Here is a 23257-nt window from a genome sequence, read left to right as displayed (position 1 = left end):
ACACTTCTTGCTTAGAATTGCTTTGGCTATTCTGGGTCTTTTATTTTTCTATATGAATTTCATGATTGCTTTCTCTATTTCTTCAAGAAATGCCCTTGGGATTTTGATTGGCATTGCATTAAACCTATAGAGAACTTTTGATAATATCGCCATTTTGATAATGTTAGTTCGGCCTATCCATGAACATGGTATATTTTTCCATCTTCTAAGATCTTCTTCTACTTCTCTCTTTAGGGTTCTGTAGTTTTCATTATATAAATCTTTCACTTCTTTTGTTAGGTTGATTCCCAAGTATTTTATTTTTTTTGAGGATATTGTGAATGGAGTGTTTTTCCTCATTTCCATTTCAGAAGTTTTGTCGCTGATATACAGAAATGCCTTTGATTTATGCGTGTTGATTTTATATCCTGCCACTTTGCTGAATTCATTTATTGGTTCTAGTAGTTTCTTTGTAGACCCTTTTGGGTCTTCTAGGTATAGAATCATGTCGTCCACAAATAGTGATAATTTAAGTTTTTCTTTTCCTATTTTTATGCCTTTAATTTCTTTCGTCTGTCTAATTGCTCTGGCCATTGTTTCAAGAACTATGTTGAACGGAAGTGGTGAGAGAGGGCATCCCTGTCTTGTTCCAGATTTTAGAGGGAATGCCTTCAATTTTTCTCCATTCAGAATGATGCTAGCCTGAGGCTTAGCATAGATTGCTTTTACAATATTGAGGTATGTTCTTGTTATCCCTAGTTTTTCTGCCTTCTCAGAAGTTCCATGTCTTTGTTATTACAGCCAAAAGACACTTTTGCACATGGGTAGCCCCTTAATGAATCTTTGGGTACTTGCCAGAGCTGCTTAAAGGAACACTTAGAGAGCTAGTCAACTCATAAGTGTCAAAAAGCATTTACTTAAGAAGGCACTGACCTGCAGCTAGGAGCTGGGCATATGATTTTGCCCAGTGGGGTTTTTTTTTATAGAAGTGTTTTCTGTATACAGGGCACTTTCTTTGTATGGCATTTGTTCTGTTTTAATTAAGGACAAGCCTGGGATTTCATCACCTGCAGAGCCCTCCTGAGGACATGCCTCTGTATTGCACCTCCCCAGGGACATTCTGAGAGCTGAGTCTTAAACATAGGGACCCTGGGGGACAGGCAACATCCAAGCTTCAGCCTGTAACAGGATCAGGACCATTTCAGCTCTGGTCTCAGCTTCATTGACTGAATGAATCTGGTTTTAGGACCATGGGAAATTTATATGAGGTAGGGGTCTTTGTTTAAAGTAAAAGAATAACCCTAAGTCAGCTTAAACTTGTTTATCAAAGGGAGCAGGCTTGTCTCCTGGGCTGCAGGAGTGAGCCGTGCTGGGTGTAAGAAGCTAGGCCCTCCACAGATGCAGGGCTGGAGTCATCTTTCTCTGTGCCTCTCATCTCTACCTCCAGTGGTCATGGCCAGACAACTGCGGGGCCACCTCTGTATGAAAAATGGATGGCGATTTCCTGGAACATCCACCTTTGCATCTGATGACCTTGCCTGGAGCAGGCCTCGTGCTGGAAAGCCATGCCATGGTGGTGTTTTTCTGGTTGCATGAAGATGACACCATGTATGAAATGTTGCTTTCAGTCTTGAAGTAAAAAGCTGTCATTAGTGTGGGGACAGGAGCTGTCCAAAATTCAGATGCATAAACTAGTGCCCTGCACCTTCGAAAATCACAGGCCCTACATCAAAGCTCAGCAAAATCAGAGTCAAATAACACCTTTTAGTCACTGCCCCTGCCCCTGCATATGTGATGCTCTTTTTTTTCCTGCCACTCCCATGCCATCCTCCATAATGGCATGGCATTTCCTGTGCTGTCACACTGTCCCTGCCTGTGAAAAGGTGTGGGGTAGAAAAGACTGTCCTGTGTCTCTGCCATGATATCAGGTTCTTCTTCAATGGGGGACCCACAAGCACCCATTAAAGGCTCCAATTTGCTAGTGAATGGGTCCCTGGCCTTGCTGGTTGTGTGTACTCCAGATGTAGTGGGTGGCTCCTAGGGTGGGGAGCATATCATCCTGATGGTCCCAGGCCTGGTCACATAATTGCACCATTTTTTTTTTAAAGAGAGAGTGAGAGAGGAGAGAGAGAGAGAGAGAGAGAGAGAGAGAGAGAGAGAGAGAGAGAGAGAGAATTTTTAATATTTATTTTTTAGTTCTCGGCGGACACAACATCTTTGTTGGTATGTGGTGCTGAGGATTGAACCCGGGACGCCCGCATGCCAGGCGAGCGCGCCACCTCTTGAGCCACATCCGCAGCCCAGAATTGCACCATCTTTAAGGGACACTTTCAATAGACTTTTGATTCTGAGTTGGATACCTATCAGTGAGACAGAAAGGGAACATGATGCTGAGCACAGAAGAGAGGGACAGACCCAGGCTGGGGAGGCTGAGAAGGGACTGTGGGAGGAAGGTGAGTGCAGCTGGAGTTACACTGTGTTCATGGTGAGGAGTCCATTGGCAGAGAGGGCTGGGCTATTTCTGGCAGGTTTCCAGCACAAGTTTAGATCCTGGGAGAACACAAAGCAGTACCTACTTTTAGTATTTAGCTCCAGGAAAGAGGCAACATTGACAGGTGACCACCTGGAAGGCATTTTCTTTCTTTACTAGGCTCCCCATGCTCTGGGGAGTCCCTAGGTTGAGCAGCATTTTGTGTGCCTTGGGGGATTTAGTTCTCATTTACTTGGAGGCATGACACCTCTGCTTTCCACTGGAATCAAGGAAACCCTCTCACTTCCAGCACCCTGGCTGCCTTCTGTCCAATATCCTGGCTGTGTTTCTTTTAGACATTTCTGTCTCAAAGGAAAATCTACCCTGCATGAGCTGGCAGGCGGCAGTATATGTCTGTGGGTCCTGGCACCTAGGTGGACATGGGGACTTCTGCTGGTCACTGAACAACACTGTACTGTTAACTGTTTGGGTCATGATCTATCACTTTCATCCTACTTTAGAAAGCCAAGGTCATTATCTATCTGTAGTAGCCTTTGGATAATGGCTGTACAATGATTTTTATACCTGTATTTCTCTGGGAGAGGAAAACTTCTCAGCAGACATTATTAAAAGGTTTTTCATCCATGAAAGCTTAACCAGCCAAACTGGTTAAGAGCACAGTGTCACTGCTTGGTTGCCATGCCTGGCATCTTCATCTAATAACCACCTCTGCTGCAATGAAGATAGCAGATCAAAGCTGAAGAATCAATTTTTTTTTCCAAATCTGTTTCTGCCAATAGCTCTGGAAACTCATAGCCTCTATATTGCCTTCTCCTCCTTTGAGAGATGAAGGAAAGAATGGATGTTCTTTTTCCTTCAGAGTCCCTGAGGCCTCAGAGTCAAATGATTCAATTTTCTCCATCTGCACACAAGGGTGCTTTCAGCCTGACCCCACAAGGATGGTCAGGAGCTGTGGGAAACAAAAAGCTCCTTTGTGTGTTCAGAGCTTTTTGCATAATAGGGTCTCTTATCAGTGTGTCTACAAAAAAAAAAATAATAATAATACTGAGCAGTTTTGTACCTGGTTTCCTATCAGGAAAAGGAATTTCACCCCACTTTTGGCTCTGAATTAGAGAGAGGGGCTCACACACAGGTTTTCAAGATAATGACAGAATAACAATAATGGTGGGCTCCTTAGAGTGTCTTCCAATCTAGTTCACACACCCCATCACACCACAGGCCAGATGCAGAGCCAAGTGCTATTCTTGCACTGTCTTCTCCAGGCTCAAGGGTGCTCAAGGAGAGTTCATGTCACTGTGGTGAGGACCAGCCTTTTGGCTACTACACCTCACCTTTGGCTGGGTGATGCTAGTCACCATCCATGGACTGGGGTATGGGTGACTTCAGAAATGTGCCCACTACCAGCCCATCCCTCAGCCTATCCCTTAGGCCTGCCTGACTTCCTCTCTCAGCAAGATAAAGAGCATCCAGGTCTTGGCTTGTAGGCCCAGGGGATGGCAGGATGAAACAGTGGAGGAGCCTTAGTCCTGGGACTGCATGAAACCACTGTTAGGTGATCAGACGGAGCAGGCCCAGCTCTGGTGGTTAGTTTGCATTTCACAGGCTGAGACACTTCCTCTGAGAACTGTTCAGTCCCAGAGGGATTGCAGCTCTTCAGTTGGAAGGTGGGATTTCAGGGTGGCAGGACACCACAGTATGCAGTCCACTTATGCAGTACCTCCACAGCTGTGCACAGAAACCCAAACTACCACCTCCCTTTATAGAAAGGGTCAGTGATCAGAGAGTTTAAGAAAATCAGATGTCGTGGCTTTCTTGGTTAGCTGGGACCCATTCTTATAAATGTCAACATTAACTCCATTAGCAGTGTGGCCAATTTTTATTTAAAAACATTTTTTTTGTGGCCAATATTTCAATCTTTCAATATATTTATTTTAGTTATTTCCATTGAAGAAAGTGGTAGGAGAAACTCTGGATTAAAATGAGAATTAAGTTAGGAATTTTATCCACAGTGAAAGGGTAAAGTTTCTAAGCTGGAAAGCTTAAATTAAAATGTAAAAGATTAGGTATTATTAAGTTCCTCTGTTACACCCAGAACCTGAAATTCCTGAGATAGTTAAGACAACGCCCTACTGGCCATTTAGCCTAGGGCCCTGTGCAGTTTGTCACAGGGCCCGAACCAATCAGTTTGAATGTGTACCCGCTTAGGAATGACCAATCACCCCTGCCCGACCTGTTCCCGCCAATGAATGTGCTAATCATGTCTCAGAGTTGTTGTTCAATTTTCCTGCGCCTCATGAAGATTTGTTCTGATGTATGCAAAGCCCACCGCCCTCTCCAGAAAGTCTACTTAAGCTTTGCTTGACCTCTGCTCTGGGCTCTGGGCTGCTCTCCCTTCTTGAGTGAGCACGGGGCCCCAGCATGCTGGAATGGATCCCCAATAAATCCCCTTTTGCCAATTGCATGGAGCCAGTCTCTTGTGTGGTCTCTTTCTCCGACGCTCTGCTGGACCCTTACAACAGGAAGGATCTGTTATAAAGTTGTTTTGACAACCTTTCCTGCAGCCGGTGGGAGGGAAACACTCTGGCTGCAGGGATAGAGAAACTCTCTCTAAACTCACACATATGTACATTCAATCACATATTAGAATCAATGTCAGATTGATTTTTCTTTTGTTGGCTTAATACACAATAAAGCAAATGACTCATAAAGAAGAAAGAAAAGATTTTCTTCAATAAGAAACTGTTTAAATATGAAAACATTTTGATAATTGATAGGGAAGGTGATAAAATGGATTTGATACATATCTTGACTGAGGGTTCACAAGACTTTTGTAAGAATTTTGATTAGTGCTGGTGTTTAGTAGTTTCTTTGTTTTTTTTTTTTTAAAGAGAGAGTGAGAGAGAGACAGGGGGAGAGAGATTCTTTAATATTCATTTTTTAGTTATCAGCAGACACAACATCTTTGTGGTGCTCAGGATCGAACCCGGGCCGCATGCATGCCAGGTGAGCGCGCTACCACTTGAGCCACGTCCCCAGCCCTAGTAGTTTCTTCTCTTGCCTCTGGGGCCCATTTCTCTGAGAATTCTTATGAATTAGTACCAACAGTCTTACAGATATTAAAGGATGTTGTGGCTAAAGTGAGACACCAGGAATTTTAGATATTTTAATGACCTGAGGTGGGGATGATGAGCCTTTTTATGATTTCACGGTTTTACTTTTTAATTTTTTTCCTTACTTTTTGCAGTCAGGAGCTGCCGCAGTCTGGCTGGGCACAAAATCACGAGCCACTCACAGCTTTGTAGATTCAAACAGCAATTCTTTATTCCCGAACTCACACCGGCCCTCTACAAACACGTTCTGGGGAAAAATCCACGTTCTGCCCCAAATACTCTGGGAGCCGGCATGCCTGAGGCAGCAGGATATGCCCTATTCCCAGCAGGGTACACCTTAAACCTGGAACCTCCCTAAACCCAAGGAGTGGGATACTCCCTAAAACCTGATCCACCCTAAACCCTGATCGGCCCTAGTCCTTGAGCAAGGTCACCTTACTCAAGCATGCAAACAATGTCACTGGGAATGTCCAAGGCAAGTCCATTTTCAGGAGTCCTTCCTCTAAGCAACATGGGGTACACTGGCAAGGAAATTGACATACATACTTGGTTAATGGCTCTCAGCAAGGAGCAGCATTTTTTATAGAGAATGTTGCTTCTGGAGGCCAGGTGCCTGGAAATCTCAGGAAAAAAACCCTGGCTGGAACCCAGGATGATGTTCAAGTCTGGATGGCTATTGCCAAGGGAAATTAATTGTATTGCAGTTTCTCATTTCAACCAGGGGCAGCCAGCTTGCAGGTAGAGGCTAGGCAGGTGGCAGCTCCTTGGAGACCAGGGTCAGCCAGCTGGGCAGGGACAGGCTGGGCAGGAGGCAGTTCCTTGGGGGTTGGGGCAGTCATTTGGCAGGGAGAGGCTGGGCAGGAGGCAGATCCTTGGGGACTGGGGCAGTCAGCCTGATGGGAGAGGCTGGGAAGGAGGCAGATCTTTGGGGACTGGGGCAGTCAGCCTGTTGGGAGAGGCTGGGCAAGAGGCAGATCCTTGGGGACCAGGGTCAGCCAGCCAGCTGGGACAGGCTGGCCAGGAGGCAGCTTTGCAGGGACCAGGTTCCTTCCATTTTAAGGCCCTGTCCTTTCCAGGGAATCCAGAGCCCTCTACTGGAGGTCAGGGCCAGAGGTCAATGCTGATGGGTCACCTTCTTGACCCTGCAGTTGAGTCTGCTAGTGCTCAGCCATTATCTGTGCCCCTCTCTTTCTGGGGAACCTGCTTGGCCCCTTCACAGCTGCCCACTAGGAGCAGGACTGCTTTTTGAACCTGAGGTGAGTGCAAACGTGATGTGTATCCCCTTCTGTTGAGGTGGCCTTTCCCTTGTTCCTTTGAATGGGGACTGCAGGGGAGTGTGAAGGCTGTGAGGCCTGCAGAACCAGAAGACACCCAGAACTCAGGCTGCCATGACAGGGCCTGCAGCTCATTAGGTGGCGTGCTGGCAAGGTCCACAGGTTACAGAAGGGAGGAGTTTCACCCAGGTCCCACCCAGTGCTGGCAAACATGAAGCTCCCAGATATGAAGCAAATCAACACTCTGAGGGTTACGAGCCCAGGTGTGGGCCTCGAAGGGGTGTGCATTCCTGGGGCTGGGATAGAGCTCTGTGATGGTTGTGTCTTTGCTCGAAGGTAGGTTGACATGCTGTCCCTGAGGACATAATATGAGCTGATTTGGAATTGGGTTGTTGCAGAGTTAGTCAAGGTGATTTCACAGTACAGCAGAGAGTGCCCGAATGCAGGGTGACCATGTTCTTATGAGAGGCTGGCTGGGTGAAGAAGGACACATGGGGCCCTCTGAGGATAGAGAAGGAGGCTGGAGCCCAGTAGCTGGGAGGAAAAGGCTTCAAGGTCTGCATCACCGTTTGAGCTGGGAGGGCACACGATGGCACCTGGAGGTGTCCCAAGAGCAGGCCTAGTTACCTGTCTTAGTCTTTTGGCCTCCAGGACACAAAGGCTGAGTCTTGAAGTCACCCAGGGTGTCCAGCATTGTTCCAGCAACCACAGGGAGCAGAGGCTGCCAGCATAGCCATTTGCAGGTGCCCAGGCTGGCCAAACGTGTTGGCATGGTCACCCAGGGGCTGGGCCCCAAGGATTACCTGCAAGAATATCACCTATGGGAACATCAGAGATTCCAGGATTCTGAAATGATTTCCTGAGGCTTTCATAAAATTTTCCCTCAGCTAGCTCCAGCAAGTGGTGCCCAAAGGTGACTGAGAATCTTGGGAGAGCCTGGTTACAAAGGTGAAGGCAGGGAGTTGCAAGGTCATACTGAGGTCTTCAGGCACTAAGCACTATGGCCTTGTCCTTTGTCTTCCCTGCCTACCCTTTGGCATGCAGTACCTCTATCTGGCCAAGTGTTTAGCTAAGCAGTTTCCAGGGCAATTCATGGCAATGTTCTTGTGGTTCCTTTGCCTGCACATCTCTGCCACATGGGTTAGCTTTTGAGGAATCCCCTAGCACATGCCACATTGGCTGTGGCATGCCAGGTTTGCAGATCCTTGTGAGAAATTCAGGTGGAAATCAAGGAAGGCACTGCTTTGGGTTTTGCTTTGAAGTTTGAATTTTGCTTTTTCATTTTTTCATTTTTTCTTTATTAGTACATCAGAGTTAAACACAGTAGAGGGCTTCCTTTTCAATAATCTCACAAGCAAGGAAGATTATTTGCTCCAACTCAGGCGCCCAAGCCTCCCCTTTCCTCCCTCCTCCTGCCCCATCCCTCCCTGCTTCTCTCTTTTTGTTTAATAGAAAGTGGCATATGCTCACATTTACATATCACTTTCTTTTTTAGTCTCCTTCCCACATCTGTATTTCTGAGTATTGGCCTTTTCAAGAGCAAATGATGCTCAAACATTTCAGGTATTTTTTTAGTTCTGCCCTCCTGCTGTGTGCTCTCTGCTTTCTCCTCTGTGGCCAGAAGGTCATTGTGGTGGCTTCAGGAGGTGCAGGAAAGCACCAAGATTACATCAGAACCAGCAGTCTCTGGCTCCACTCACCTACCTCCCTTCCTCTGCTCCTGCATCATGTTGAGAGCACCCAGACCTCACCTAGAAACCACCCTCTTCCCAGTGCTGGTGCTTGGCTCCCTTGGCCTGTCACCATATCCTCTACAAAAGATCCCACTGCATGTCTTTTTTCCTTTCTCCCACAGACTGTGATAAACATCATCAGGCCTCCAGTGGGTGACTCAAAAGGATTCCTGCAGCAGCACATCTGGAAAGACTTGGAGCAGTTAACAAAGACGCTGGGGAAGAGTGCTGACGAGACCACCCATGTGGTCCACCTCATGCTGCACTGCCTTCTCAAAAAGCAGCACCCACTTCCTGACCAGAATAAGCAAGGGGTAAGGGCTGGGTATGACTGCCAAGAGGCCAGGCTTCCCCAGCTCCTGGTATATGGCATGACAGGAATGGGAGCAAGCGCTCTGCTCTCCTTGCGGGGGGCTGGAGGGGCTGCTGAGCTCTTCCACACAGCACCTGCCTGGTGGGGGCCTGCAGTACTTATACCTGGTACTTGTGCATACAGCATTAACCTGTGCCCTGGGAGCACGTGGCACCCCGACAGGTGAAATGTGTCCCACTTTTGCTTTTCAGAGATGTCACACTTGTACTCTGACCTAATATGTGCAAGTCCACAATTTGTTACATAAACAAAGGAGGCTACAAAACACTGTCTGCCGAGCTAACTCTTCTACTGTAAATATTTAAATCCATGCCCAAAGCAAAGATCTGTGAGGGGACTCTGTAAGTGGTTATCTGAGTGGCATTAGGAGAGATTTCAGTTTCTTTTTGCTTACCTGAAAAAATCTTTCAAAACAACCATTGTAGAACAACATTATTTAAAAGCATACAGATAATAGCAGTAGCAATAAAATGTGTGTTACTACCACCAGAGAATCTGTTCCCCTTCAGGTGTGTCTTCATCAGAAACCAGCATTAGCATGTGTTTCCATCTTAACACTGGTTTTGTTAAATGCCTCTTATTCTGGTGTAGTTTCCACAGCACCTGGACTTGAGAGCCCTAAATTGCTGCCAGCTCCTTCCTGCCCACATTACTCCTCAGTAACACTACCACCCTTAGAAGAACTCCTGGGAAGGGTGGTTGGGAGCCCTCACACACCAGATCCCAGGTGGGCACCTTTGAAATTATAACTGGAAGCTCAGTCCTCATCCTCAATGTCAATCCAATAACAAAGACAAGGTCTTGAGAAAAAGGAAGATGATCCCCCACCTAGAGAAGAGCGGCCCCCACCCTTCACGCCACCTTTACTACCTACCTTCCTCTTTCCCACAGCACTTACACTGGCCCATCTCCAGGACCATGGTCCAGTGCCAACCTGGACACTGTGAAAAGTTACAGGGCCTGAGCTCAGGGAGCTCCACCCTCACCACCATCCTTGAGCTGGACAGTCTGTCCTCTGTCCATAATCAGACAGGAGCACCATTTCCTGCAGATGCAGGGACCTTGGCCCAGGAGGGCTCTGAGGTTGATGGTCATCCTGGCCATTGCCCTTGGACCCCAAGCCAAAAGGTAAATTCACTCTAACCTGGATTCTAGTGCTGGAACTAGCAGGCCGCTCCTGAGCATGGGCACCCAGGCCATGGGAACATATGCAGTGGCCTGAGAGTAGCAGAAAAGTGAAGAGGAAGAAGGAAGTTGACAGAAAATGAAAGGAAGAACAGGGTGACATAGTGTGACTGTGCTGATTAGGCTGCTGGGCCTGTCCCAACCTCACCCATGAAGTCAGGGCACAGAGGGTCTTGGAGTCTGGGCCCTAAGTGCTCTGCTGGTCTGCAGATGGTGAGATTCTGATGGTGAGAACTCCCTGCTACTACCAAGGACCTCATCAGAAACTTTAGTCCCTGCGGCTGGCCTGGAACTAGGGGCATGTGTTCCTGCATCTGATCTCCTTTTCATGCTGTGGGCCCTGAAGATCCATAGCCACAGCAACAAGCCTCTCTATATATCCATGGGCCACAAAATGAGCCTGGAGGCAGCCATGTGCCTGATCTGATGCTGCTACAGATTCTGGATCCCAGAGCTCTTGTGCCAGTGGGGGTTCAGCACATGCTCCTCTAATTCTCACCACTTGTCAGCTCTGCTGGGGTCACAGAGCAGTGGTTTGAGGACAAGATGGCCCTGGGATGAGGGCAAGTCCATGAGCCCCTTGCTGAGGAACCTGGTGTGGACATATTGGGCCCTGGAGGCAGAAGGGTAGACAGGAGGATGCAGAGTTTCCAGGAATTCTACCTGAGATATCCTGCCTGTGCCTCATAAGCCACTGTGCCCAACACTCAGCTTCTCCCTCACTCAGACCTCCTGTACCTGGGTACCAGGTTGTCTGGAGGATAATTTGATGTCAGCTCTAATGGCACAGTACTCCACCAGTCCCCAGTCAGGAGCCCACCAGGAGCAGCCCTCAGCCAGAGGCCCTTGCAGAAACACTGGGGGTGAGTGCTGAGGAAGGCTTATGATGGCATCAGGAAATCCAGGGTGTGGCTATGCCAGGTACCCAGCACCTAAACTGGTGCTCAGGGGTCAGGGGATCAGCTCTCTGATGAGCCACTTGGCTCAGATGAGAAGGAACTCAGCCTGCAGCTGAGCACATGATGCCCACAGCTCACCTTCACAGTCATGGTGAGGGGACACGAGTCACATACTAGTACGTGTTCCACAGAAGCTATAAGGTGAAAATCCAAGAGAAGCCATCCTCAGGAAGAGAGAAATCCTGGTTCAGGAACAGTACTTGCAAAAGATCGGAGCAGGGGGAAGTTTGATGTGCTCAGGCAGCTCAGCCAGAGCAGGGAGGTGTAAAGCAACCTGGAACCAGTTTGTGTCTCAAGCTTTCAGATTGCAGACCTCTCTGCAGGGACTCAGCAGCCAGTGTGCAGGACTTTCAGATCTGCCTTTTTCAGGCAGCAGCTCTCTGTGTGCTACCAGGCCCTTGGGCCTTTGGGAGGAGCTGGGGGCATGGTCTGCACCTGAGTCCCTGCCTTCCACAGCCCAGCCCTGGAGACTGCTGAGGGTTGAGGGAGAGGGCCTAGAAGCCTCCCTCCAGTCTACTGCTTCCTGTATGCCCGTAACCTGTAATAGAGGTTACCGGCAACCATCTAGGAGACTGGCTACACACACTGTTAAGAGTGGGACTCTGTCCTGCCTCAGCCTGGTTTCTGGCATGCAGAATGGCCTCCAGGTGGCAGCAGCAGTCTGCATACCACCAGGGCCAGGCTCCTGGGGCAGATGTGGGTGAATGAGTGGGCTTGTGAGCATCCACCAGCAAAAGCCTTGCTCTCTTCCCATCCAGGGTGTTGCTGGAGTCTTAAGCACATGGGCTGTCAAACTTGTGTGTGTCTTCAGCCCTAAGAGGCCTTTTCTCATCCATTCTTTCCCAGTGGCATAATGAGAAAAAAAAAATCCAGGAGATTCTCTGAGGCCCTCAACCTGAGAGAACTCTGGTTTGTGCTATCCCAGACCTGCTAGGCAGGCCTCTGTCCTCTTCTCAGCTTACCAGAGAGTGGCCCCCTGTTCTTGCAGGTGAGAAGTCAGCCACCTGAAAAGTACTTTGACCACCCAAAATAGGCAAGATCATGTGCCTTGAGTTGGAGAAGAGCCCACCAAGTCCTGAACCCACACTTCAGAGACAAGCCACCTGCTGGAATGGGTGAGGATGCTGCAGGCTCACTATTTTCTTCCTGGGCCCGCTGGCCTCTCAGCCCTCTTAGATAGTAAGAGAGAGGGTCTTGGAGTTGGGTCTCCCTCCTGCTGCTCTGGTGGGCCCCTGGTCATAGATGCTGCTGCACTGCCAGTGCCAGGTGCAAATGCTCCTGCCACGCTGAACTGCTGCCTGCCAGACACCCATCACCAACCCCAGCTACTTTCTCACTAACTGAAGCAGGAGCCATCTGGGGATTAGCTGCTCGTGCCCATGAGTCACGAGGCCACAGAGGTCAGCTAAACAAATCTGAGCCAGGATCGAGGGGCTTCTTGAGGCCAGGGTCCCACTTGGGACTGAGCCCTGTTTCATATTCCTCCCCACCTGGGTTGTCCCAATTTTCACCTGCAACCCACAAGCCCTCTTTTACTCTGGTAAAAGGTAACCTTGCTGAACTTTCTAGAGATGGCAGGAGGCACAGGTGACACTAGTTGGAAGGACAGACTAGCTCTGCTGGGAATCCTCAGAAGAGAGTTGAATGAAGTCTCCAGTAAAGCGAGATAGAGCTACTCATATTGGGAGGACCTAAGACCCTCGTCCTCATATCAGGACCTGAACACTGAGGTTTTTGGCATTCCTTTCACCCACACCACCAGTGGTGGCTGTTCCTGATATCCAGAAGTCTGGGCCTGAGGAGGACTTTCTGTGGGAGGTGTGAGGGCAATCCCAGGTTGTTGGGCAGGTAGGGTGTGTCCAGTGTCTGGCTCAGAATCAGCCAGCACATTCCCAAGTTCTGTCTCCTCTAGTCTGACATCTGTTCTCAAGAACATTTACAGGACTCTGGGGCACTCCAAGTCATTTGTACCAGGCCAGGAAAGGTAAGTACCAGGAAAGACTTAAGCTGCCCACAGGTGGCTGCTTTCAGAGGTCCAGGCTCGTCCTGTTGCGATGTTGTGGCTCATGACTGGTAGGGAACATAGGAGAGGTCCCAAAGGGGGAGGAGAGTGAGATGGACTCCTGGCTTGGTGGGAACTCTCTAGAAACATCTGGCCCAAGTCCTGTCCCCAGCAGGGCTACTCCAGTGTCTCCAGAATAATCTGTGTATTTGGGGAAAAGAGGAGGTGTCTGCACCCTCCCCTCCAGGCACAGTGCCCCAGCTGCAGACATCTCTCTCTTGCCCAAGGCAGCCCAATCTCAGGTCCCTCAGAGAGGTGAGGAACTTGGGGTGCCACTAGGGGCCTGTGTGGGGTGGGGGCTCACCAGCCTGTTCCACCTGCTTCTTCAGCAGCTCAAGCAGCCCAGTGGTCCCCACTGCACCCCCCTGGCCAAGCCACTTGTACAGTTTTGCCAATTACTAATACAGCAGAGGTGGCTGCACTGGCATGCCAGTGAGTGGCAGGTAGGCGGTGGGCAAGGAGCACAGCCTGCTCTGCCCCACTCCAGCCAGGCAACTAAGCCCTTCAGCCTCTGACATCAGAGGCCAATACAGGAAGGTGATGAGGCCCTGCAGAGGGCAATCAGAGGTGATGGCAGGCAGATGCTCAAGGTGAGGGCCAGAACAGAGTGGAAAGACCTAGGGCACCTATGGAGGAGGAGGAAGAGGAGGAGGACACTGAGGGTCCCAGACCCAGGAAGAGGCAGCTTGGGTGCTTTGGGTTTTGTTTTTAGTGATTTAAATTTCATTTGTATGTATGTATGTGTGTATGTGTGTGTGTTTCCCTAAACAAAGCCATAAATGTGCATAGTCTGGATGATCAGATAGTTCTGTGGGGCTTGGGATAGAACCCAGTGCCTCTTGCATGCCACCCCTGCTTTCCCCATCCTCCTTTAGGCTGGTCTCTCGGTATTTACTTCTAAATAGCAATGTTACTGCTGCTTTTTCCTTTTATTTTCAGACTTAGAAATTATCCATTGACATCCCACTGTGGGGAGTCAAAGTTCTTTCATAGAGCCCAGATGCACACATGCACACGTGTGTGCACACACAGCACACTCGTCCTGCTTCCTCCCATTTCCATTAATAAGGGTTCACTATGTACAACATGTTTCTTTGCATACACTGGTTACCATTGAGTAATGTGTTGTACTTACATCTCTATATAAACTCTTGTTTTTCCTGGATTTAATAATTGCCTCATTTGGGGGTGGGTATTTTCTATGTGCCCATTACTTATCCTCAAATCCTGCCATGGAATGGAATGGAATATGAATCTCTTTTTGGTACTGAAAACATCAGGCAATCTACATGCTTAATTTTTCCTAGAGCCTGTGGTAGCTGGCCTCCAAGACAGCCCAGTGGTCTGCCCTTCTGGAATTGATGTCCCTGTCCTGCTGCATGGCACAAGTTGGTCTGTATGACAAACAGAGGATGGCAGAAGCAATGGCTCTCTCCCGGGCTCCAGTTTAGGTTACAGAACACACTGTGGCTCTTGTCTTGGATGTGGTCTTCCCTTCCCACTGCTCTTTATTGCCCCTTCCACTCTCCCTGTTTCCATTTCTCCCCCACCCCTTTCCTCTTTCTCTCTGCTTTGCTCTCTATTTCTATTTCTTCCTGTTTTTCTCTCCCTCTTTTTCTTTCCTTCTCCCTGTCTTTCTTTACCTCTCCCTTTCTTCTGTCTGTCCCCCTTTTTCTCTTCCTCTCTGCCTCCTCCTTTTGGCATTTGCTTTGAGAGAGGTCCCCTGCCCCATCAAAAGCCACTCTGTGAATGGGTCCACTTGGCTAGGAGTGCAAGCCTCCTGCCATTAGCCATGCAAGGACACCATTTTGGAAGTGGTCCTCCAGCCCTCAGACTTGGGAGGATGGTGCCCCAGCTGTCCTCTTGACTTCAAGCAACTTCATGACACCTACAGCCTGAGTCTTCCACCATTCTGCTTCCAGATTCCTGTCCCCTAGAAACTGTGTGGTAGTAAATATTTGTTCTGGGATTACTTGTTAAACAGCAAAAGATAAGCAACACAGAGCCATTCTTCCTCAGGCATGCATCTGTCAAGGTCATCTTCACACCTGTGCACCATTTACCATCAGGGACTTCCCTTTACTCTAGCCTGGGAAGTTCTTCTGTCTGCTTCTGGTTGGCATCCCCTCCTTCCCACATCCCACACAGCCCTATGTTTTGTAAAATTCCCTGGTTTAATACTGAGAGGCAAAAGTACCAGCCCAACCTGCCCCTGCCTCAGAGACAGCACCCCAGCCCTGATCTTCCAGCTGGAAGACCTAGGAGTGAAGCTTTTTTTGTTAACTTGCATAAGATTTCAGTATCTGTCAACAGCCTGGATATGAACTGCCCTGAAGGATGTCACCATGTTGAAGCCCATCTGCCTTGAGGGCCTGCTGGCTTCTCCTCTGGGCCCACAGTTTTGTGTGGGTTGAGCCTACCTGTGCTAGCCAGCTTTCTGTTATTGTGATAAAATACTTAAGAAAATCACCTTAAAAAAAAGGAACGTTCATATTTCCAGGTTTCAGTTCATGGTCACCTGGTCCCGTTATTTTGGACCTGTGGCAGGGCAGCATATCATGGCAGGAATGAAGCTACTCACTTCATGGAAGCCAGGGAGAAAACAGGAAGAAACCAGGGGTCCACTCTCTCCTGGAGACCACACCCCTAGCAACCTAGGACTGCCCACTAGGCCCACCTTCTACAGGTTCCACCACCTCTGGATAGGGCCATGGGCTGGGTACCAAGCCTAACACATGGGCCTCTCAGGGACACTCAAAGTCCAAACAATGGCACCACTGGGCTGGGCTGTCTGCCTTGGCCTCGAGGTACTAGGGACCCTCCTCCAGCTTCACTGCTTATCAGCTTCTGTTAGTTTCTCTTGTCCATGGCTCCCAGCATGGGCAGCAGACCCCTGATGGAAGAGTGTAGCTATCCTCAAGCATAATCTGCTCCAGGCCTGGACTTTTACCAGGCTTTCATCCTCCCTGGGGACTCCTCACAGGCTCTCAGGTGGGTGAATCCTGGAGTAAGAGCGTGCAGGTGTACTAGCCACATTGCCCTGTGTGTAATCAGAACTTATAGGTCGTGTGTGACAGATACCACCTGAAGCAAAACTGGGTCCAAGGAGAGCCAACACTGCACGGCCTGGCTGCCTCCTGGCTCTTCATCAGCCCTGCCCTGTGCAGGCTCAGAATCAGCCCCAGGTTTCCTCACTCCTGTATCTAGTGACCCCATGCATGGGGTATTCTAGCTGAATGGCTCCAGGAGATACCCCAGGTGGTGCACCTTCACTGGCCCAGCCTGTCACAGGCCTTTCCCTGAGCATGTCACTGTGGCTGAGGGTGGCCAGAGCCAGGGGCAAAGCCAGACTCCACCCACATATGGAAATGGGGTTTCTCAGTGGAAAGTCAAGGCACTGTTGTACATAGGGAAAACACCAGGTGGGGAAACTGAGGCTGAGGCCTTCTGTAGAAGTGTAGAAGCTCCAGGGACTCATAGAGTTTCATTCACCCCAAGGCCATAGGAAGACACATCTCTTCCCAATAGTGCCCTGTCCCATCTCCCAGTAATTCTCTTTCAATGCCAGCAGGGAAGAGTGTGACTAAGGGCCCATTATTAACTTGCTGATCTTGTTTCTGAGGCACTGAAATGGCTTAGGGGATCCACTTGGTATATAATGAGGTCTCCATGACACATTACTTGGGTATCAATTAACTATATGGGTAAACGTGAGGCAGGATCCTTCCTGCTAGAAGGGAGAGAGAGCCAATCAACCTGGAGCATCAGTTGGATTTGGATTCAGCCTCTAGCAGGAAAGAGGAAGAGGAAAGGACCTGCAGGGCCCAGTGGGGCTGGGCCTCACTTCTTCTCCTCTACCACTGCCACCATACACTGGGCATACACTCTGGTTTCTGCTGCTTCAGTCCCTTCATTCATTTATCAGTCACCTGCCAAAATGAGTAGTGTTCAAGAGAGGGGACTGACAGGGGACAGGGCAGTGCTGGGGAGAGACAGCTGTGCAGGCAGGTGGCGTTTGCAGCTCTGTGGGAATCAAAGATGACAAACAGCATCTTCGGGGCAGGGAGGTGGGCAGGGCAGGAGTACATCACAGAACAGGAGGAAAGAAGGGGCTGGGCCCAGGGACAAGGGTGGCATGGGGATGGGTAGGCCACGAGGTGCAGACCAGCCCTGGCTTGGCTCAGAGACAGGCTTCCTTGGGCACTGTGCCTGAACCAGGTGTCACATACTGCCAGACCAGAGCAGGATTTGTCCCCTACTGCTGGAAAGCTATAAGACTAAAGCAGCCTTTGAAAACCTTTAAGAGCTTCATTTTCTCCTCTTAGGATGGGGATGCTAAGCCCAGTTCCCAGGAGTGCTGTGAACATGAACAGGGTCCCCCAGCAGGAACTTACTGAACTTGGTTCCCTCTACACCTCCCACAGGTGTGGCTTGGGCACAACCCTGGTGAAGCCCAGTGGAACATTCTCAGGTCAGAAACAGGGTCCAGGGTACATTCCTGGGGTAGTGTCCTGGAGGAGGTAATGTGGGCTGGTCAGCTGGCACTTGGTGGGCAGAGACCAAGTGTCAGGCTCAGCCCTGTCCCCTCGGGCCAGCAACACTCATATGCTCTGGGTGCCTCTGCTGGATGTGTCCCCCAGATGAGGACCAGTGAATATACCCTCACATACCCTACCCCTGGCTTTGCTCATGGTAGAGCCCCAGCATGCCCTCTGGTGCAGTAGATGCCCCCACCCTGGTCTACTCAGAAAGTGACTGGCAGCTGCCACTTGCCAACCCCCCCCCCAAGCCTCATGTCTTTTCATGACACTGACATATGACACTTCTGGGGCAGGGGATAGGGATTCCAGGAAGCTGCCAATTACAAGTGCAGCATGTCCCCATTTGTCTTGGGGCAGATGGCTGCCAGTGAGCTAAGTGTGTGCAGGGGAATGGGTGCCACAGGAACCCCTTCCTGCAGGGAGTGTGGGGCAGTAGGGGCAGGCACCCACTGGTAAAGGAGCAGGGATCTATATGAGGAAAACTTTAAAACTGTGATGGACTAAATCAAAAAAGATCTAAATGAATGAGAAGTTATTTGATGATAATATGGATAGAAAAATTAAATATTATTAAGATGTTGATTGCCTTTTCCTGTACCAATGTCATCTCCTGACCCAATGCCATTTCCTGTCCCACTGCCTTCCTCAAGCCCATCACCATCTCATGGCCCACTGTAACCTAAATAAAGTTGTTATGGTCATTAATCAAAATAATATTAAATTTGCATGACTGAATAAGTTGTGGTAGTGATCATGAGTGTGAGCAAGGTGAATATTCTGATGTCTTTATCTTGTTAACCTTACTAAAATATGAATAAAATTATAATGGGAAAATGCAATCAATGTAAATATATTTTATCCCACTTCATTAATGTTTACTTAATAATGCCAATGGGATTCAACTCTTGATTCCATTTTATTGAATATTTCAACAAAATATTCCCTGAAATAATATTAATAACTCATTACTAAAATATTCATAATCCAAATTATGCAGAGTAAGGCATATTTTCTTGCTAAAAATTTATCTGCCCTGAGCTCTCCCTCCTCTTTTAGTTGTGCCATAGATTTCAGGTTTATTGAAAAATATTTACTTTTTCCTTTACAAGAAAGGATAGTTCAATCCCACAGACCAGTGAAACATCAGTTTCTCCCTTCTATCCTCTGTCATCAGATGCACTCAGGATACCTGTAGTGCTGGCACCTCCATGGATGTGTGTGACACACTCAACATTACCCAAAGGCAACAGTGCTCCTTTCATAGTACCCCTTTGCATGAGGGGCTTTTCATGTTAAGATGTTAAAGTCATCAAAAGCTCTCTTGAAGTGTCTACTTCTCTTTGTTCGTTAATACTTTGTTCACAAGGACAACTACAGACTTCTTATTCTTTGCTAAATAGAAAATCAGGCATCTCTCAACTTTACAGTGTATGTGCCTCTACAATCAGGAGGCTTGTCTTTTCCACAGGGAACTCTGGATTATTCCATGGAAGGTGGAGAACAACTAACAACTACCTTACCCAGGGTCTGCTCCTTGGGTGAGCAAAGGGGCATAAATGTTTTTTGCATTTAGAGTCAGTAGGGAAATGGTAGACCCTGCCAAGGGGCTCCTGAGCATATTTGTAAGATCAGGAGTCCTGGTCACACTCCAAAAGGGTCCATAAATCCATAGTGATTCTGGAGAAGAGGCCACCCTGGCAAGTTTGAGCACTTCCCCCCACACCCACTGTGTGATACAGGGTAAGCCTCTTATTTCCACACCTAAATTCTAAGGACATGGTAATTTACTTAATTCATGCAAAATGACGGAAACTGTGTCTGGTTAGTGATACCAGTGGGCCATCATTGTCACCCCAGCCCCTGGATCATTATCAGTGAATCAGTGACAGGCCCCCTCTCCCAGGTATATTCCAATGCACCCTGTGCACCCCACCTGAGAAAGAGGGCACCTCCACACAGGTCAGAATTTTAGTCTCAATCACTGCCTGAAGAAACCCCAAATCAGGATGCTCCCCAGCCCAAAGTGTTACAGTCACAGTACACAGGAGTATTCCCAGTGTGTTCTGGGAGGCCTTGTGCCCTGCCCCCTCATGTCTCTCATGGGCTAGGAGCCCAGATAAATAGTTGTTTTACAGTATTGTTTAAGAAAAAAAATAGCAAGGAGAAAAAAGTCTGTATGTGTTCAATACAGAAAAATTTTTCTTTGTCAATATTTTTGATTTGAGGTTAGTTGAATCCATGGATGAGGACTGCAGATAAAGAAGGTTAACAGGGCAGGGGTTGGGGCCATAACTCAGTGGTAGAGTACTTGCCTCACATGTGTGAGGCACTTGGATTGATCCTCAGCACCACATAAAAATAAATAAAATAAAGATATCGTGTCCATCTACAACTAAAAATTTATATATTCAAAAAAAGGTGGTTAACAGTATATACTTTATAACCCACAGCACATTACAAAAGGGACTGCTCAATATTTAATATAACTAATTAAAGCCTCTATTTCTAATGACTCTGCTATGACCCTCAGGGAAAGTTGTTTGCCACTGGCAGGATAATAAATGCATTTCAAAAGTTCTCATTTCTTGCAGTTGTGACTAGTTTATCATAAGTTTCACTAGTCAATTGGCAGACGAAGCTTGTTCCCATCATAGTCTGTAAGTTCTTGGCAGGAATGTTCTTAAGCCACAAGGCCATTCTGGGTTCTTTAATTATAACTAGAAAATGTCATCTGCAAATCCTGCAGAGGGATACCCACAGCTGGGGTCATCATACTCCGCTTAGAGGAGTAATTGACAGAGACCACCCTTCAGACCTTGTGCATGGAGAATATTCCTCTTCACTGCCAACCCCAGGATCAACAGGGACCTGGAGTGGCACAGGCCAGGGAGGTACCCTACCACCTGCTCACTAACAATGAGGAAGACAAGGACACCCCTTCTGCCTGATGTGCACACCCAGTTTCCAACACTTTCTTCCTCACCCAAGCTGCCTGTGATTGACTGCACAGATCCTGCAGCTGACCTGGGGCCCAGGAGATGCTGCATTACAAGAATAATGTTAAACTTTATACATTTATGAAGCCTCTAAGTAAAGAAAACATTTGATATTTCCAAATCAAGGTATGAGATATATATATATATATATATATATATATATATATATATATATATTTTTTTTTTTTTTTTGCCATGGCCAAGTAAAGATGTAAAAACATTTAAAATAAAATAAAAAGTTCAAACCTCAAACTCAGGGCTGGGGCTGGGGCTCAATGGTACCACACTTGCCTGGCATGTGTGAGACACTGGGTTTGATTCTCAGCACCACGTATAAATAAATAAAATAAAGATCCATCAACAAGTAATAAAAATATATTTTAAAAACTTCAAACTGATTTTATGACTTCAATTTCTTAAAAGTGAGTAACACTTAATGCATAATTTAAGAAGGGCATAATCTCAGAATTGAGGACAGCACATTTTACTTCAGAGAAACCTATCAAATCATTCTTACTTCTCTCATTCCCCATAGACCCAGACCCAGGCTAACCTTGGATTCTGTCTTGGCCAACTGATAGGAAAATGCAAAATGACCCTATTTTATTCACAGTGTTGACAAGACACACTGAGGCTTCATCACATCCTTTTGAAATGACTGATGTTGGTGAAGATGGCCTAATGTAAAGAGAAGGAAAACAATGTGTATTTAAGTTTCTAGCCATGTCTTTAAACTGGTTACATATTTAAAATATTGATTACTCTCACAATATCACTATAAACATCAGATTAAACCCAAGAATGAATTAAATCAGTTTTTACTTTCAATGAGTGACATCACACTAGTTTTGTCTTCTAAGTTATGTCACATGGACCCAAAATTCATAATATTCTGCACATCCACTTTGGATTTAAATCCACATTATGTCTGACTACTAATAATATACATAACATCATTCATTTTTGTCAATCAACCAACTAATTAACAAGTCTCAGAGACCCTAGTTGTCCTTTGGCTGTTTACTGACTCATGCATGAGGTCACTTATTGTCCCTTGCTGGGGAAACAAAGGCATAGATTCTCCAGCCATGCCGCCCCACCCTCGTCTACAGGCCCTATGAGCATCCCTGCTATAAACACTATGGTGACCCTGAGGTCCCTGATGCTCACCACAGACAACCAAACTCTCCATACCTGCCTATTATAGTTGAGTTATGTTCCCCCAAATTCATATGTGGTCTCAACCACCAATACTTCAGAATATGACTTGATTTGGCAATAGGTCCATTAAAGTAGTAATTAAGGTAATAAGGTCCTTATTATGATTAACTATAATCCATTCTGACTGGTGATCTTTGAAAAAAATATAGTCTGTGTAAGGGGTGGAATGCCAAAAAAAAGACTGATAGGCCTAGCAGTGTTAGTCTTCAAGAAAAAAAGGAAAGATAAAGAGCTTTGATTAAGAATAAATAAAGGTATGACCACTAGATCAGCATCACTGCAGATACTCATTATGGTTTGAATTCAGAATGTCCCCTAAAAAGTGCATACTCTGAAGGCTTGATCTCCAATGTAGTAGTATTTAGGGTGGTGCTGTTAGAAAATAATAGAATCAAGAGGACTTTGACTTCGTAAGTGGATTCATCCATTGATGGCTTCATAATATGAATTAATTACTGGGAGGTGGTAGAAACTGTAAGAAGTGGGATCTAGTTAAGGGAGTGGGTCTTTTGGGGCGGGCCCTTGGGAATTATATCTTGTCACCAGCCTCTTACTGTCATTTTCTCTGCTTCCCAGCTGCCTGGAGGTGAGCAGATTTCCTCCGCCGAGCACTTCTGCCATGATGTTCTGCCTCTACCTTAGGCATAAGGAATGGAGCTGGCCAACCACAGAATAATACCTCTGAAACTAGGAAGCAAAATAAGATATTTTCTCAGATATTTTGTCAAAGTAATGAAAACCTAAGATAATATAAAAGAGAATAATGTATACCCAGAAGAGGAAGATAAAATCATCAGTAAATGTGAAAAATTAAATCCCACAAGAGGAGTTGACATGCAAATGATAAATAGTAAAGTATCATACATTATCAATATAACAGACAATCAAACTTCTAGGAGGAAAAAAAACAAAGAATATTAAAAACCACCAGAAGAAAAAAGAACAAAATGACAGGAAAAAAATATATATACTTTTTCATAATCACCTTGAATATAAATGTTTTTAATTTTCTATATAAAAGATACAGATTGGCTGAATGGATTAAAAAAATAAGACCATATATACATTCTTGGTGTGTATATATCTTTGTACATGAGGTACAAAGATATACACACACCAAGAGTGAAAGAATGGAAAATGATGTTCTGAACAAAGGGAATCCAAAAGCAAAAAAGGGAGTGGCTACATTTATAGTTGACAAAACAGACTTTAAAATAAAATTAGAAGAGAAAAAAGATCACTATGTATTTATCAAGGGAACAATTCATCACAAAGACATAATTATTATAAATACATAAGCAATGTCTTGGAGCAACCAATTTTTAAAAACAAC

General features: G+C 46.9%; 1 long non-coding RNA gene across 1 annotated transcript; it reads right to left on the bottom strand.

Moving 5' to 3' along the window:
• Positions 1–21062: 21062 nt before the first annotated feature.
• On the bottom strand, positions 21063–22622 carry LOC144370196 (uncharacterized). Its single transcript, XR_013430097.1, has 2 exons — positions 22479–22622; positions 21063–21381 (listed from the first exon to the last, which is right to left on the bottom strand). It is a non-coding gene; the product is annotated as an uncharacterized LOC144370196 (long non-coding RNA).
• Positions 22623–23257: the final 635 nt, after the last annotated feature.

This window comes from Ictidomys tridecemlineatus, chromosome 13 (assembly GCF_052094955.1).
Source record: "Ictidomys tridecemlineatus isolate mIctTri1 chromosome 13, mIctTri1.hap1, whole genome shotgun sequence".
Lineage (NCBI taxonomy): Eukaryota > Metazoa > Chordata > Mammalia > Rodentia > Sciuridae > Ictidomys > Ictidomys tridecemlineatus.
The sequence above is the reverse complement of the archived record's forward strand: the minus strand, read 5'-3'. Positions and strand labels throughout refer to the sequence as shown.